Source organism: Thunnus maccoyii, chromosome 1 (genome assembly GCF_910596095.1).
Source record: "Thunnus maccoyii chromosome 1, fThuMac1.1, whole genome shotgun sequence".
Taxonomy (NCBI): Eukaryota; Metazoa; Chordata; class Actinopteri; order Scombriformes; family Scombridae; genus Thunnus; species Thunnus maccoyii.
Genome location: NC_056533.1, coordinates 38509095 through 38517041, shown reverse-complemented (window position 1 = coordinate 38517041; position 7947 = coordinate 38509095). Strand labels below are relative to the sequence as shown.

The 7947-nt window shown below is 41.9% G+C and overlaps 1 long non-coding RNA gene across 1 annotated transcript; it reads right to left on the bottom strand.

Annotated features, from left to right (window-relative positions):
• Positions 1–354: 354 nt before the first annotated feature.
• Positions 355–7302, bottom strand: LOC121903909. Its single transcript, XR_006098132.1, has 4 exons — positions 6809–7302; positions 6336–6422; positions 597–670; positions 355–484 (listed from the first exon to the last, which is right to left on the bottom strand). It is a non-coding gene; the product is annotated as an uncharacterized LOC121903909 (long non-coding RNA).
• Between the last annotated feature and the right edge of the window lie 645 nt (positions 7303–7947).

The window sequence follows — 7947 nt, the reverse complement described above, 5'->3', positions numbered from 1 at the left end:
ATTTTCTGTTTTTTAATATCATGTTGAATGTTAAACATAGTTAAAGGTCCAAAACTTGAGGTGAATGTGTGTATAAATGTTCCCTGCAAGTCAAAAGCCAGGGCTTCAGCCTGCTTCATTTGCAAAATTACCTCTACTTCCTCCTCATGATGATGTCAGATTGTTCGTACATGTCCACAAACAGCCATCTGTTCCAGTGCCGTGGTTGCTAAGGTTGTTGCTAAGGTGTTTCCTAACATTGTCCACTTTCATATTTCAGATCGGATTCAGGCTCCAACACGGATGGATTTGAGATGTTTATATTTGGAGCAATAACCGTTAATATTTTCCAACCAATAGAATGCCTGGTATAGTGTTGACCAATGAAATGACCATTGCCACCTTGCGGGTCCTTTACCTCTTAGATCGTCCCTTACAGGTCGTCACGTCCCTTTAATCACGTTCATCCGTTTCCGCCTTCCTGGGCTTTATTATATGTTCTTCCCTTTAACAGTAATTATAGACATGAGTTCCCAGAATGTTTGGCAATATTAGCAAAATAGCCTCGAAAAACAAACAAACAAGACAAGCACAACATGCTTAGTGTGCATGTTTACCTTGCGAAGCTCAAGCTTGACTTGCGTTGCATCACAGAAACATGTCCGATGCAGCCAGCCAATCACGGCCCGACCTGAAAACAAACAGTGATGTTATAGATGGGCTTCCTGCTTACAGTCAGATGTTAGCATGTATGACATACCTGCTGTTCCTCAAAATATATTAGACACTGGAACACTGTGTATACAGGTAATACAGGATTTAATCAGTATTATTGATCAGCAACACAGGATCATGATAAAAGACTTTGATCACCTGTTGGAATTTCCTTCTCTGAAAAATTATAAGTGTAGCAACACGATGCATGCTGCTGAGTCGCACAGTGAAACTTTAAAAACATGTCAAACTGATCACCAAAGTATTGATCACAGAGTCTGACAAACGTTTGCACTCTTCATTAAACAGCCTTAAACACACAGTAACAGAGTGAGCTTCCTTCATAAAACCCAGGACTCCAGATCCAGATCTCTGAAGCTAACCGCTAATTCTGAGATGTTTCCTTTTTGGGATAAAGAACTTTTTTCCATCCATAACTTCTGTGATTTGTACAGTTTAAGACACAAAAACATCTTCACATGTTGATCTTCTCATAAGCTCTCGGTCCGCCTGTATCTCACTGATAATGTCGCTCAGACACTCGTCTATAGAAGTTAAGGTGAGCTTCAGTGATGCTCGAATGCTTTGATTTACAGAATGTTGTGAGTTTCTGCTGCAAATATCTGGAGTTGCTTTATTTTTAAGTCAACATTGTTTCACTCACTTGTGCATTGATTGCGTGTGAAAGTTTTACAAAGTCAGAGAGTTAGACGATATTGTGTTTTAATCAACTGCAGATATAATGTTCACCAAGGCCAGAATCAGCTGTCGTCTTCTCTTGCTGAGAAATATGTAGCTTCCTCTCAGCTTTGGAAGGTTCTCAAGTAACACCCGGATGTCTCTAACGAAGACGCCGTCTCTTCCTCAGTTTCTCAGCTTGACGTTGTTGTCGTTGTGGCTGATTTTAGATGCCAAAACTCTGAAAAGCCCAAACAAACTTTTAAGTGGGTCTCCGGAGGATAAGGCCAGACAGGCGCCAGAATTTGTTCCTGCTTTTAAAAAAAGTGGCCTCCCTGCACTTTAGAGTCCAATTCTAAAGCTATGAATCTCAAACAGGCTTGGAGGGAAATCTCACTCTACTCAGACGCCTTAAGCACACACACACACACACATCAAGATCACAGACCAGGGTGAAAACAGCTTCTCTAAGTGTTTCCACTGAAGCCTGTTGGGTGTTCAGACTGTGTTACAGTCTCACCTCAGTAACCAGCCGCCCTCCAGGTTGCATCTCTCCTCACGCTGTCATTACACCGGAATAAGTTTGCAGCAGACACTGTGGAGAAGGCGAATTTTAAAACTTAATGTTCCAGAAGCAATTTCCCCGGCTATCTTCCATTTGGACCGGCGTTTTTAGTGTTTCATGAATCACCTGAGATAAAGATCCACAGAATAAAGGCGTCAGTTGTTTTAAGTTATTCTAATCCTTTACGCCGATGGCCAAACCAAACTTTTTAAATTCAAACTACAGAGTTCATATTTCAAAATAGCCGCCCTGCATTACAACACACCTGTTCCTACAGTTGGATGTTTGAGCTTCACTGTGCAGAATGATGTATGTTCAGAGTTTGTTTTTACATTCATCTGCTGAAAGTTGGAAAAAGTTTCTCTAGTTGCTAGTTCGGAGCCAATCCTGGTCCAGTATTCAACTTACAGGAAGCCTCGAGTGCACAAACTCTGAGAACGGACTTTTACAGTGAAGGAGGAGACATCCAGCTGTTCAACGTCTGGAATTAAATATACTCGCATATTCATAGATTCTTGAATTTTTAATGAGGGAGAAGGAGTAAATGTCATTTTAAGGATTTAAAGAAGTGGTTTAGGAAGTGGATTTGGGAAGTGGTAATTATACTTTTTTTTGGTGGAAAAACCATATCAGACACATAAAATTGTTCAAAGTAGAGTATTTTTATGCCTTAACACACATCTGGAGAGGATGTTTAAGGTTATTTCAAAGTGTTTTATATGTATTTAAAAGAAACGTTTGCCCATCAGTGGTTTTAAAAAAAGCAGCCAGAGTTCAGTTAGAGACACAGATACACTGAAGGACTTGTAATATTTGACAAAAACCACAACAGCAGCTGCTGGAGGCCATAAAGTTTATTACATCTGAAAATATGGAATGAAAAAAATGCTGATGATTTCAATAAGTCCTCCAGATTAAACAACAAAACATGTTGTTGGTCCTTGAACTTCAGAACGACACATTGTGCTCTCTTCATGAACCAAACATGCGGCGCAGATTGCAGTCAAGTGTGCTGTTATGTAGTGTGTTGGGGTCACGCTCAGAGCACTTTTGGTATTTTCATGGCCAGGCTTGTGGAGAATACATCATCATACATTATAGGTGTTAGTGACAATCATCCACTTTAAACACTGATGGGCTTTCCTCAAAGGAAACTTCTTGCTATCTGTGAACATCAAACGTTTCAAATATGAATACAGCAGCTCAAATATGCTGCCAAGAGTGACTTTAAAGGTAAATTCACTTATGTGAACAAGTCGATGATCCTCTGATCACCATTTTTTCCCGTTTGTAATAACTCAGGTATCATAATGATCCATACGGCAACCTTCTGCAGTGAAACACCTCTGTAGTGTTGTGGATATTTTGAGCGATGGTCAGCGCCTCAGTGGAGAAAAGCGGACACGAGACTTTGATGTCTGAAAATGTTTATTGAAGCACTTGATCAAGCTGAGAACTGAAACAGTGAACATCAAGGTGTTCTGGTTAAGATGCTGTCTCTTTCTGTTCTGCCCCCTGAAGGTCTGACTCTTTAACCTCAACAGATCAGCCGACAATATAAAAAATTAGTCTAAACGGTTCACTAGTTTCTAAACAAGGAACTGCATTTTACCCGTGTCAGTTCAGGTCATGTTGCTTGGAACTTCAGGTCACCGTCAGCACATTGTGTCAATAGAATCTACGCATCCACCTGTCTGTGTTGTCTAGGAAAGCCTCCTCTGACCTTGGTGACCATGGCGATGCTTTATCAGAGAGGCTTCTGCTTCCCCAAAACATCACAGAGGGTTCAGGAGTCTGAAGGAGAGGAGAGAATATCTCCTTTCTACTTAAGAATTACAGTATGACCTCAAAGCCCAGGCTTGACCCAATGTGACCCAGTTTGTAACCCCTAAAGATGGAAAATTCCATAACATGTAGTGCCGTATATAAAATGAAAGTAGAAATTAAAATGTGGTCTAAATGTGATAACTAAATGTTTTACATGCAAAAATAACTAGTTGCCTGTTTAATCTTCACACTGTGACACATGTAATGGAGGAAATAACGTCAGTGTGCTGCAGGAAAAACCAGTTCACCAGTGGAACACTGCACTTTGAGCCCTGCAATAGTATGAAAATAGGAAACCCAACACCCGTTAGTACAGCGCCACCAAACGATGAACACTCAGCGTCAGACGTTTGTGTAATGTGAACACACCTTTACTGTGGACCTGGAGATGTTTAACAGGCCTCATCTTTCGTTCCACCACCAGTAAACAAAAAGTTTGTACCGTCTGCAGGATGAAGGTGATTTCAAAGAGTCCTGCTCTCTTCCAACCTGGACCAACCCCAAACCTCCTCTCCTCCTCTGCTGCTCTACATGCAGACTGTATTACAGTCTTCAAACCATGTAGAGAGAAACTGAAACTAGATGCAACATTACTGTATGAAAATCATATTCGTCGCAGTACACACAGGAAGTACTTCGACAGAAATAGCGCTGCAGATATTTCCCCCCCCCCCTTCAGCTCTGACTGTTCTCACCTCATTACTCTGAATGAGCCAGAACAGCATCCTTTACTTTGCTTTCAGTACGGGATCAATATCGTGGAGTGTTCCAGTAATGTGTGTCATCTCCAACACGGGGTTTATTGAATCAGCTCCTCTTCTCTGCATCAGTGAGCTGTTACTGATGATGCCGATGAGGGATAAATCTGAACCTCTTCAGTGTACCTGGCTCTCTCTCTCGCTCTCTCTCTCCCATTATGTGAATATTTACAGATGAACAGTCCATTGGGGAGAAGCCAAGCAGCACAAAATCATTTAGGAATTTATCCAGTAACTCGGTCCGTAATCTCTACAGCGAGTCTGACAATTAGGAATCATTACTCATTTGCCACCTCAGCAGCTCGCTGCACAGACAGGCAGCGCCGGCGAGAGGCGTCTCAAAAATAGGGCAGTAATGAGGAGATAATTGTGTTAGTCCAAACTACACTCCGATGCATTGTTGTTGTGATGTCACGGCGAGGTTTTACACCCCCCCCCCAGCTCTTTCCCAGCAGCAGTGATTAAGTCAGGTTAATGAATGCCACAGTGAGTTCAGAAAAAGGACTGTTTACAGGGTTACAAGGTCTTGTCTTGTTAATCAGGTAGAAGAAAACCGACAGCGCGCACACACTGAGGGCTGTCAGGGATTTGAGGTGCTGACATGAGTTCTTTCTGTGACCGTTTGACTGTGTGATCAGCAAAGGTCCACCGAGGGTTTCAACGTATTGCTGCAGGTCTATTTTTATACTCGAGTGGATCCAAGTCGACACTTTGTTGGCTTTGGTTATGTGGTTCTTCATCATCATCACAAGAGAAAACATATTTTCTTTGTAGCAGATGGAGAATGTGAACTCTGAACTGCAGAAAAAATGACATGTATTGCTGCTCTTTTCCACCAAAGCTGTCTGTTAATTGGTGGAGCGTCATGCTGCTGCTGATGTTGGTGTTCTCTCTCTGTTTGGGTCGACCACATGGATCTAACGGGTGTTTTTTTCTATAAAATTAATTTATACAGCTCACGTTTGGGTAGGTTTTCCATGAGTACATTTCAGATCATCAGAAAATGATGCAGCAAAATTCATCCTCATATTTCTCATGAAATATAGGTGGTGCTATAGAGGCCTGGTGACATTGTGACAACTCACAGGGTTAGTTGGAATAGTGTAGGTTATATTTTTTTTCCCAGGATGGCAAAGTCATGACCCGCCCTACTCTGCCTCTGATTGGCTTACCCTGATATTCTTACCCTGACTAATCTTACTCCTCATGCCTAAACCTAATCGACCGAATCAACGAAGACAACGAGTACTAGCCAATCAGAGGCAGAGTAGGGCAGGTCATGACTTTGCCATCCTGGGAAAAAAAATATCGCTTACTGTAGCTGGCAAGCTAATAGCTAACATACTAGCAAGCCAGGAAGGAACATGCTGACACTAGTCAGTCGGTCGCGATGGCAATCTTGGACAATAAGTTTATTCATTTGTTTGTACCATTGACAGTTTATATGGGTTCATCACTACGAGTGACCCCTTTCACATTTGACATTTATCATGAGTCTGATGCTAGCGATGCTTTGAGCTAAATGCTAACATCTGCATGCTAATATGCTCACAATAGCAGTGACATGTTGATGTTTAATAGGTATAATGTTTACTATGTTCACCATCTTAGTTTAGCATGTTAGCATGCTAACAGTTGCTAACTAGCACAGAGTAAACTACACCTGAGGTTGATGGGAATGTCATTAGTTTTGCAGGTATTTGGTAACTGAAGTATTGGACAAATTAAATTTTGACCAGTTGATGAAACAAGATAAAAAGTCAGAGGATTACAGTTATTTCAGTTAATTCTGCGAGGAAGATGAGTGACTTTACCAAATATTGTGCCGGTCCATTGAGTAGATGCTGAGGTATTTCACAGTGTCAGGCTGCTGGTGATGCTGGGACAGTTGAAAACTTGTGCTAGAGGAAGAATCAGAAGAGCACCAAGGTTACAAGGACTCACACTATGAATGAACTATGAATGTCTGTTGAAAATGTCACACCAATCAGTTTTTGAGATATTTCAGTCTGGAACAAATTGCTGGACCGAACCACAGACAGACCAGCCGCTAGCATGGCTAAAAGTATTAGTCAGTGCAATAGAGTGCTGCTTCACACTGTCTCTAATGTGATTCCAGTGACTTTTTACAGATGAGAGAAAGCATGAAAAGTTTTTCTCACGTTTTAAACTCTCACTCTCATGTTTTTTTTGGGGTTGAAGTGGATTAGAGTGAATTTTCCCTTTAACATCCTCCACTGTAACTGTGTGTGTGTGTGTGTGTGTGTGTTCACTGTACAACATCCACCTCTCTGACAGACAGAAGAACCTTTTGTTCCACCTCTACAGTCCCCAATTACAGTAATCTCCTTCCTCTGCTAATCCTGCAGCACAGAAACTTTGAAGTGGAGCGCTTCATTGAACATCAGTTGTCTGCTCGCTCCTCTGCTCATGCCAGTCACAGAAACACTGTCGGATATAATAGGAGAGGAAGAGGATGATGTGACGGCTGGAGGAGCCAACACAACACAAATATACACTTTGTCCCAGGACGTTATGCATTCAGCAGACTATTACAGGGGAAATCCATCTAATACTGAGACAAAGCTGCTGCCGGTGGCCGAACAATTTGCACACAGAGTCACACGGAGAGAATTCATAGAAGAAGAGTGCAAATGCAGAGCAGGAAGGAGACAGGAGTGACTTATTCTCAACTTTAAAAACTCTGCTCTGTTCTGACAGTTAGTCTCTCTTTTACACAGTGAAACAGCTTGACTTGGTTTCATAAGTAAACAAACAAGATGATGCACAATGTAAATGTAGTTTAAGGAGCAGAGCTAGCATACTGGAGCTACAGTCTTTGGCATATTCACCATGTGTTAGCTTGGCAAGCCAAAGATCAGTCTTAAAGGACAGATTCACAATTTTTCAAATCAATTTTTCAAGAAAAATTGTGACCCTGTCCTCTATACAGGCTATAATGGATATTTTTTATGGTTCAATTCCATTCAATTCAATTTTATTTATATAGCGCCAAATCACATCAAAAAGTCATCTCAGGGCACTTTTCACACAGAGCAGGTCTAGACCGTACTCTTTGATTTACAGAGACCCAACAATTCCCCCCATGAGCAGCACTTGGCGACAGCGGTGAGGAAAATCTCCCCTTTAACAGGTAGAAACCTCAAGCAGAACCCAGAAAGAAAGAGGGGGGATGGAGGGGAGGGGGGGGGGGCAGAATAACAACAATCATAACAATAACAGCAGCAATAGAAGGGGAAGGATGCCAACAGGACTGCGAAGGACCCAAAGGCTCGGCCTGCAACTCAGGGTTTCCTGTGAGATGAGAAAGCACAAAAAACTCCGGGAAAGGAAAGTTAGTCATGTATGACGTTGTCTCTCCACCGTCTCTTATCAGATTTGCGAACCAGCAGCTCTGTGTGAGAG